The sequence below is a fragment of the Euprymna scolopes genome, chromosome 32, assembly GCF_053919585.1.
Source record: "Euprymna scolopes isolate OS-2025 chromosome 32, ASM5391958v1, whole genome shotgun sequence".
NCBI classification, from domain to species: Eukaryota; Metazoa; Mollusca; class Cephalopoda; order Sepiida; family Sepiolidae; genus Euprymna; species Euprymna scolopes.
Genome location: NC_136513.1, coordinates 93,171,555 through 93,181,554, shown reverse-complemented (window position 1 = coordinate 93,181,554; position 10,000 = coordinate 93,171,555). Strand labels below are relative to the sequence as shown.

General features: G+C 35.6%; 1 protein-coding gene across 2 annotated transcripts in view; it reads right to left on the bottom strand.

The window, feature by feature from the left end:
• Nucleotides 1-10,000, bottom strand: part of LOC145256500 (soluble guanylate cyclase 88E-like) — a 957,444-nt gene that overhangs the window by 469,145 nt on the left and 478,299 nt on the right. The window lies entirely within an intron of this gene.

The following is a 10,000-nucleotide window of genomic DNA, read 5'->3' as shown; positions in this document are numbered from 1 at the left end:
ATAACTTTTCTTTATTCGTGAAAAAAAATTAAAAAAACTTTTCTTATAAGTACATATTTTCGACCGATCCTTCAGTCTTCATCGGTGTAGTGAAAGTATGAGCATGCACGGGGAAAAGGGGAATGGAAAAGGAAGGAAGGTAGAGGAGGAGGAGGAGGAGGAGGAGGAGGAAAAGGAGGAGGAGAAGTAGGCATAGCCAATGAGAAGGTGCCACGTCAGTCTTAAATATATACACATATAAGTACGCACATACACACATGCACACAGTACATATACACATACAAACGAAAAATTGAAAATTAAACAGTAAATAAAAATGAGGAACGCGTCTTTAACTGTCCAATTTGAATTCTAACGATATCATTTATTCTAAGAGAGAATAAGAATTCAAAGGATATATATATATATATATATATATATATATATATATATATATATATATATATATATATTCGTAATAAGAAGATTTCAATATTCCTGATTCAGATACAATCACCAATTCTGTTCGAAATCCCCGGTTCCAATGCAATCACTAATTGTACTTATTATTACCAAGAAAAATGCAATTTAATTTGGCGAATATCAAAGAGACTTCATCTATTTGAAATGTAGATAAAATGTTTTTAAGTGACAAGTTTATTAATATTTTCCAATCCTGCATTTGATCCAAGAATTTCATCAACTCGATTCTAAGATTTTCATTTATATTTGTCATTTGCTCGTTTTCCTATTTCTATCCAATAACGCAATTTTCAAGTGTGCCGTTTTACAGAATTATTTTTAAAAAAATCCGTTTTTTTTTTGTAAATAAAAAACAAACCTATCAAGTCAGTGGAAGCTCTTTCTTTCTCTTTCTCTCTCTCTGTCTGTCTGTCTGTCTGTCTCTCTCTCTCTTTATATATATATATATATATATATATATATATATATATATATATGTACATATATATATATACATATATATATATGTACATATATATATATATATATATACATATATATATATATATATATATATATATATATATATACTAGCAAAAGTACCCGTCGTTGACTGGGTTCAAAAACAGCCTACAGAAAATGGACTCTGATTTATGAAAGTATGATAGGTTATGGAAAGGAAAGGTTGTAAAGAGATAGCTTCGAATTTGGGGGTATCAAAACCAAAGCAAAATATGATGAAAGTACAAATAAAATAGATAAACCCCATAATTTATTATACCATACCTGTTCACACTGAAACACTTATCACAATATTCTGCGGATCTATATTAAAAAACCTTGTTAAACTTTGTGACATATTTCCATTCTATGGAGGTCAGGCGCGAACGAACACCCCATAATTTTATTATACCATATTTCTTCAAACTGAAACATAATTATCAAAATATACTTACGCAGATAGATATGAAAAGGCTTTATTAAAGTTTGTGCCTATTTCCATTCTATGGAGGCCAGGCGCGAACGCAGAACCCACAATTTTATTATACCATCCCTATTTAAGTTAAAACATACTTATCAAAATATTCTTATGTACATTTATATCAAAAACACTTGTAAGCGTTTTTTTTTAATTTTTAAATTTTTTATTTCCATACTTTGTGAACCAGGCGCGAACGCAGACCCCACAATTTTAATGAACCACCGTTCTGCCAGATCAAACATACCCATTCCTGTGTCTCGATACATCTTTTATCATTATATGTAATCAGTTTTTTAAAATAGTCAACCATATAGGAGCCTATTCGTGACCAGACACACACACACATACACACAGACATTCAGCTTTATATATATATATATATATATATATATATATATATATATATATATATATATATATATATATATATAAAAGATTAGTTGGAGTGCTCAATCGTACAATAAATAAAAAATCAACATAAAACAAAACAATTTTGTGTTGTCTTGTTTATTGTTTCATTATATTGTCTTATATATTTATACTTCTTCAATAATTAAACTTTTTTTTTAACTTTTAAGTTTTTAATATGATGTGATTGCTCTCCAGACAAGAACTTCTGTGAATGTTCTCTAATATCCATTAAGGGCTGGACTTTCTTAGATACAACATCACCTGATGTTTCTCTAATTAGTTATAATTAGTTGACTTGAACATACTCATCAATGCGTAGCGATACCGAACTATGTATGTAAATAGTAAATAAATAATATATCTTGCTCTACATTGATTTTGAGCACTCTTATATACAACTCGTTACATTTATTGGATGTTTTATTTATGAATTATATTAGCTTGGTATGTGTGTGTGTGTGTGTGTGTGTGTTTGATTAAAAATACGAATATATTCATATATTTATTATTATTCTCAGGAAATAATATTTAAGTTAAAATGTTGATACACAAGTGTGTTTTTATTATTTTAAAAGTTGCTTTTTTAGATAAACAATAATTATGGCGCCTAATCCCCCAAATGTTATTCCATATGAAATCTTAATACGTAGTTAAAACAAAATAAATTGTTTTGAACTATTAAACTAATCTCCGACGCTATTTCTAATGTTTACCGTTTTATTCATTTTTTTATGATCGCTTATGTTTGAATTCATATCTGAAACATGACGTAAATCACTAATCTATGACGTCATGCCAAAACTATAATTATTTTCTTAATATTTTCGACTCTATTTATGAGAACGTTTAAATAAGCAATTTAGTAGAACAATCAGACTGAAGATATCAAGGATTCGATTTCCGTTTTTTTTTTGTTTTTTTTTTTGCTAGGAATTTATTATTTTTAATCTATGCGATACTAGCTGACAACTCGGTGTTTCCCGGTCATACAATACGCTTAAACATATTTTAATTTATGCAGATTGCGTATGCATTATTATAGAATCAATGCTTTATTGAATATTATATATTACGAGGAAAAAAATGCTTGGTGGACTAATTCGCAAAAAATAAATTAAAAAAAAAAATAAATAAATAAATAAACAAAAAAGAATAATGATAATGTTGTTCATCAAATTCAAATTCACGTCAGTTGATATTTGTGCTTGACGATGAATGCCCTAGAAAAGTCAGTTCTGATTAAAGTTTAGTTTAAAATATGCAAACGAAGAAATGATTTGCAGCGATTTTAAATGGTCTTATTTTATCGTAAATTGACCTCATTGATAAGAAAAAATTCAAATAAAATGGTGAGGTACACCTGGACTTGAACAGGGAATCATTCGATCTGTAATCAAATTATTTACCACTATGCTATATGCCCAGATTATCATAAATCTGTCTTTTTTAAGGAGAAATGATTTGCTGACATTTTATTATCTCTCTTGCTGGTGTAACGTAAAATATTCCCCTGTGAACTTCTTTTTATCTATAAGAGAGAAATTCTATTTTTAAGATAGGGGGTCTTCGGTTTTCGATACTTATCGGATGAATTTCTGTATAAAACATATCTAAGAACACTGCCAGACATATAAATTACCTTTGTGTGGAATTTGCAAAAGATAAGCTCAGCTGTTTCGGAACCCATGAGGAAGGAACTCTCTCTCGTACACACACAAAGTGAATTTTATATAATAGTGATTAGTGATGGTGATAATGATGTTTATCCAATGCCAGTAGGTGCAGATGAAACACGAACAAATTCCGCGGAAAATTTCACGATTTTTCGAATTGCTGGAAATACTTGATGCTCCGCCAAATCTATCAAAGGTATTTTTTATCATGACGTCATCACTAGATGGGTTGCCTACCACGGCTATAGAGAAGCCCATCTACTCTTGAGAGAAGGACAGACCGCGCCAGTTTCCCAACCTGGTATTTTACCTCGCGGTACATGTAGCGCCTTGCCTTCTCAAATAGTCACCCATCTGGTACTGGCCAGGCTCAAGGCTGCTTAACTTCGGTGATCTGGAGAGGGTCGGTGTGTCAACGTGATTATGCCGTACGTGATAATAGTAGAAATTGTTTATTTTTATTAGAATAAAAGTAATAAAGATCTCTGATATTTTGAAATGATATAAATTACGCAATGGATTTGTTCCGTTTCAAAATTGTGACTGGCAGACTAATATGACCGGCAGACTAATAAAATCAGTATATAAATAAAACCGTAGATGTATGCATGTGTCTGTCTATGTAGAAATATTTAACCGATAAACTCTTCAACTACTGATCACATAACACTTAAATTTACAGGAAATAGTAATCATACACGAACGATAGTTTTTTTAACAAGTAAAACTTTTGTTTGGATGGATGAATAAAAAAAAAAAAGGGCTTCTTCAGTCTTTGAAAGACTATGGATACCCACGAAAGGGTGCCTGCGCGTGAAAATTTTGTGGCAGGACGTGCGCAATCTCCAACCACACCTCTCCTGAATCGACATTGTTAAATACGAGTGGCAAGTGAAGTGTATGTACATGACAACTGGAAACAAATGCCGAGATAAGCGGAGAGCACATACAGCGCCTAGAATTCCCAAATGGTCACCAATCTTGTACTAACAAGGCTCAACGTTGTTTAACTTCGGTGATCCGACGAGAACCAGTGTGTCAACGCGATTATGCCGGGTGGATGAATAACGCGCACAGAAATATGTCGGCAAATTGCAACACAAAATGTTCATTTAAACTGCCGACATATTTCTATTACTTTTACACATGCGCAAACTCATTCATAGCGCGCAGTGGTTTAATTTAGATATTTTTTATAGCGCTGTCGGTAGCTCAAATGATAGAGAACGCGACTGGGCTGCTAAATGTTTTGATTTCAGTTCTAGCTGATGGCACCCAAGTCATTTTTTTAAAACTTTTGAAATCAGTGCTATATATTAGGTACAATATAATATTCAATAGAGAATTGGCTCTGTAATAATAAATACGAAATCTGCATAAATTATAATATATTTAAGCGTGTTTTACGATCGGGAAAGGCCGGACGTCCTCGCTAATAGTTAAATAACTTAATGGGTAAATTTAATTAAATAAAAGAAAACAGAAAATTCTGTTAATTACAAGGGCAGATAACTCCTTGAAAACACATCAAATATATCGACGTATATTTTTTTGCTCAAGAATTTTTGAAATAAATATGAAACAAAAAGTAAAGTTACATCAAACAGTAATCCTCTACTTTATTATAAAAAAGTGTGCATTTATATGCATATGTCTACATAAATAAATACTTTTTTTTTATATGTGGGAGTCACCACCTATTAAGGCCCGAAGGCCACTTGAGGATAAGTGTTAAAGAGTGGGCGGTGGTCACCGGTACAATTGTGCAGTAATCGTTTGTAGTAAAAGTTGGGTATAATTTGATTATTTAAGGGGAGGGCTCAACAAGAAATTGTTTACATTGGACTTGAAGACGGGCATGTTGTAGTCAAGGCGAAAGCATACCAGCGGAACAGAGTTCCATAGGCAGGCAGCTCTAAGACAAAAGCTTTGTTCATGGAATCTGCGTTTAGATTTAGACAAATTTAGAGAGTAGGGAAATTGTTGATAGTGGTGTTTTGTGAAAGTTTGGTAAGAGAGCTCAGACGAATACTTGCCATGAAAATAACAATTAACTTACATAAATATGGGCGTGGTGTAGTATCTATTCTTTTGTCACGTTACCCTCCTTCCAGGCATTCCCTTCTCCTTTAATGGAATGGTATGGTGTACTTTCGGTTGTAATGAGACTACTCTTCCAAGCATTCCTTTTTTTTTTATTGAAATCGATCGTTATTAATTTTGGAATACCTCTGTTAGGCGTAAGGGGTCGTAATGTGGGATATATCGAATTTAATTTGGTATTTTTTTCAAATGGGAAATATTTATTAAGTTACCTATTGTTGAAATTTCACAAAAATCGGAGTCTTTGTCCTCTTTTCATAAAAATAAATCAAACTAAATATAGCCTTCATTACCCTCGTTATCCCTAACAGCTGAGTTTCCATATTCATGATAATCAGTTAATCAGTTTAGGAGTAAATCCTTTGCATACAAATATATAAACACCCTCCCATTCGTTTGAATGTTTCAGCGTTGGTCTCCTGGTTCCTTCGGTAGCTTGAAGACCTGCGTAGAAAGTCTTAGCCAAGAATCCGTTATTGACAATCAGCCGGACAGGTAAGGGGTCAGGAACTGGCCCACTATCTGTCGGAGTCAGGTACGCTGCCTGGGTATTACCTAAAAGGTTCACCCTCCCAGGCCTTGCCGTCTGGCTTTCGGGTTGGGAAAGTTTATTGCTTGTTGCCTGAGGCGCCCTTATAGGGGAATGCCGGCGAGAATGCCCAGGTAATTTTCAACAGGCAAGAGTGCTCTTAATTTAGAGGCCATGACTTGACATCCCCACTTTCTGACCTTGTGTCACATCTTGCTGAGGTGTGTATCAAGTCAATATGTACATATATATATATAAACACTAGCAGCGATACCCCACGTTGTCCGGGATTGAATGACGATCAACAAATATTCCATCCTCCCATACTTTTATTGTCATCATGTAATCGGTGAAATCGGCCATTTTTAGGACCCCCCCCTCCGCAGTATATTGAGAAGAGGCTTCACATGCCTCCCCCATAGTGACTTAATCCACAATTGCACTGTAGAGAATCTACTGTTGATTTTATAAAATTATCTGTAAATAATGTCTTAACTTAAAGTTTAAAATGCAAAAGTCAAGTATCATGGTTCGATTAGTGTTTAAACAGTAACATTCATTTCGAACGCGCCCCTGTCTTATCAAAGAACCAACTGTTGCTTTTATGAAATTATTTTTACATAATTACTCGAATTTAAGTTAAACGTACAAAAGTCAAGTATCATGGTTCAATTGTACGCTAAAAAGAAACACTCCTATAACACGTGCCGCTGTCTTATAAAAGAACTTACAATTTATTTTATAGGCGTGGCCGTTCTGCTTATGCGGTGATAACACTTTTCAAACGAACTTGCGATGTTAGGTTATATTAAAGTGTTAACTTGCGTCAAAATCGGACTGTTGCTTCTTTAATCAGATTTTTTCGATTATCGATTTTTGATACTTATTGGACGTATTCCGATACAAAACTTATGTAAGAACACTCCCAGGTACACCAAGTACCTTCGTAAGAAATAAAAAGACCCAGCTCAACCGTTTCCGAGCTCATAGGGAACGAATTCACACACATACACACATAAACGTCTATTTATATAATAGTAAAGATATGCACACATACGTTTCTTTATGCATGTTTGATTAATAAAAGTGACAATTCATGTTTGTCTCGTTTCTAAGCAAACCTTTCTAGTTGGATGTTCAATTAATGTGTAAAGAAATGAGAAGATAATGCCTAGGAGGAACAGAGCAGATTCTATACTATCCCCTTAAGTAAGCATTAAATGATACTGTTGCCATTGTTGTTTATTTAAACATGCATCTAAGTAAAGCACGCAAATATGTTTATATGTTTGTATGCATACGATGTACTCCTAAACTAATTAACCGATCATTATGAAAAATAAATTGCTACGTTACTTTATAGACCTGCCTCAAGGTCGGGTATTCCGTATAAAGATGTTATTTTTTAATCACGGTTTTTATGTTGTGAAATGGTTGAAAATGGAAATTGCACTTATTTTGGGAGATTGTTTGTTTCTTTTTTTTTCTTTTTTTTCTTTTTTTTTTTTTTTTTTAGATGTGTACCATTACATTTTATTGGACTACTGTTCTCATCCTTTCTGAATTTTGAGATGAGGATTGATTGTTTGTGTTATTTGGATTCTTCGGACTACTGTTCCCATCTTGAATGTTATTTGAACTACGTTTTGGTCGATGTAACTTCCGACGCCCATCGAGTGGATAACTCGGGAATCTTGCTGTCGAACTCGGGAACCCGTGGCGTAGTGGTTAAGGTACTTGGTCAAATTCAGTCGTATTCGGTCAAATTCAGTCGTTCTGAAGGTTGAAGGTTTAATCCACAGTGCGCGCGACACTTAAGGTACAAGCGCGATTTACTTCGGAGTCTACTTAGTCATGGCCGACGGAACAAGAGCATGCTACCCCCATCGATTAAACAAAGAGTTCTGTTTCGAAATTCTGTGCAGATTCCCAAGTTCGACAGAAAGATTCCCGATTTCGGCAAGATGCGACTGATGAAGTTCGGAGGTTTACATCGATTAAAACTTTGATAAAACTTGGCCTTCGGGACAAGATCAAAGTGTAGTATCTGTTCCGGCAGATACTGCAAGCTATGACTAGCTATGACTAGCAAAGACCAGATGTGGGGGCAACCCCATATGCCTGACCATTAACCAGCTCCCATTTCCCACCTCTCGGGAGCTGGTCCCCTTTTTCCCTTCCCCCTCCCTTCACTCCTCACATTAAAAATCGGCCTTGTGCCTAATTTGCTCGGTGGGGGAGCAAATAAACACCATCTGTTCCGGCAGATGCTGCACTTAAGATGATTTGTACCAGTCAATGGAGGGGACACCCTCTATACTGGGACAATTATTATTTTTGGTAACCAGAGTGCCCCCTTTTTGCCTACTTTAAGGGAAGCTGGTTTTTACCTCACATTAAAAACGGCCTTGTGCCTAATTTGCTCAGTGGGGGAGCAAATAAACACCATCTGTTCCGGCAGATACTGCAAGCTATGACTAGCTATGGCTAGCAAAGACCAGATGTGGGGGCAACCCCACATGCCTGACCTCTAACCAGCTCCCATTTCCCACCTCTCTGGAGCTGGTCCCCTTTTTCCCTTCCCCCTCCCTTCACTCCTCACATTAAAAATCGGCCTTGTGCCTAATTTGCTCGGTGGGGGAGCAAATAAACACCATCTGTTCCGGCAGATGCTGCACTTAAGATGATTTGTACCAGTCAATGGAGGGGACACCCTCTATACTGGGACAATTATTATTTTTGGTAACCAGAGTGCCCCCTTTTTGCCTACTTTAAGGGAAGCTGGTTTTTACCTCACATTAAAAACGGCCTTGTGCCTAATTTGCTCAGTGGGGGAGCAAATAAACACCATCTGTTCCGGCAGATACTGCAAGCTATGACTAGCTATGGCTAGCAAAGACCAGATGTGGGGGCAACCCCACATGCCTGACCTCTAACCAGCTCCCATTTCCCACCTCTCTGGAGCTGGTCCCCTTTTTCCCCTTCCCCCTCCCTTCATTCCTCACATTAAAAATCGGCCTTGTGCCTAATTTGCTCGGTGGGGGAGCAAATAAATACCATCTGTTCCGGCAGATGCTGCAAGCTATGACCATATGTGGGAGCAATCCCACATATAAGACCTTGGTCAATGTAGGGGCAACCCTTCATACCAATTGTCACTATCCAGCTCCCCTACTCCCCGGGGAGTTGGTCCCCATTTCCCCTTCACTCCTCACTTTGAAAATCGGCCTTGTGCCTAATTTGCTCGGTGGGGGAGCAAATAAATACATCAAAGTGTAGTATCTGTTCTTCAGATGCTGCACTACAGTTTTTTTTGGTCTCGGTTAATGGAAGAGAAATCCTTCATGACTAATACATATTTATTTATTTTTTTACTGACCACAGTGCCCCTTTTTGGGGAGTTGATTTCCCCCTGCATTAAAAACCGACCCTATTTGCCTCGTGGGGAGGCAAGTAAACAATAAATAAATAAATAAAATAACACTCAAGATGAGAATAGTAGCCCGAAGAATCCAAATAACATTCGTTCACATCTTGGTTGTTATTTTCACAACGTTTTGACCGATGTAATCTCCGACCTACTTAAGGAACATGATTTTTAATTTTTTTAATTTTCCTTTTCTACTGGCCACTTATCAAGGCTAAAAATCACGCAAGGATAAGACTTAACGAGATGAATAGTTAGTCATTTGAACGATGAAGAATATTACGAAAAGATTGAAAATGACGAATGGAATTAACAACATTTGATGACGTGAGAACGGTTTATGACATGTTTATAGACATTTGATTTTTTTTTTGTTTGCAAATCCCTGCAGAAAAGGCATGAAACTACTTGTCTATTATTCTAGACTACTGTTC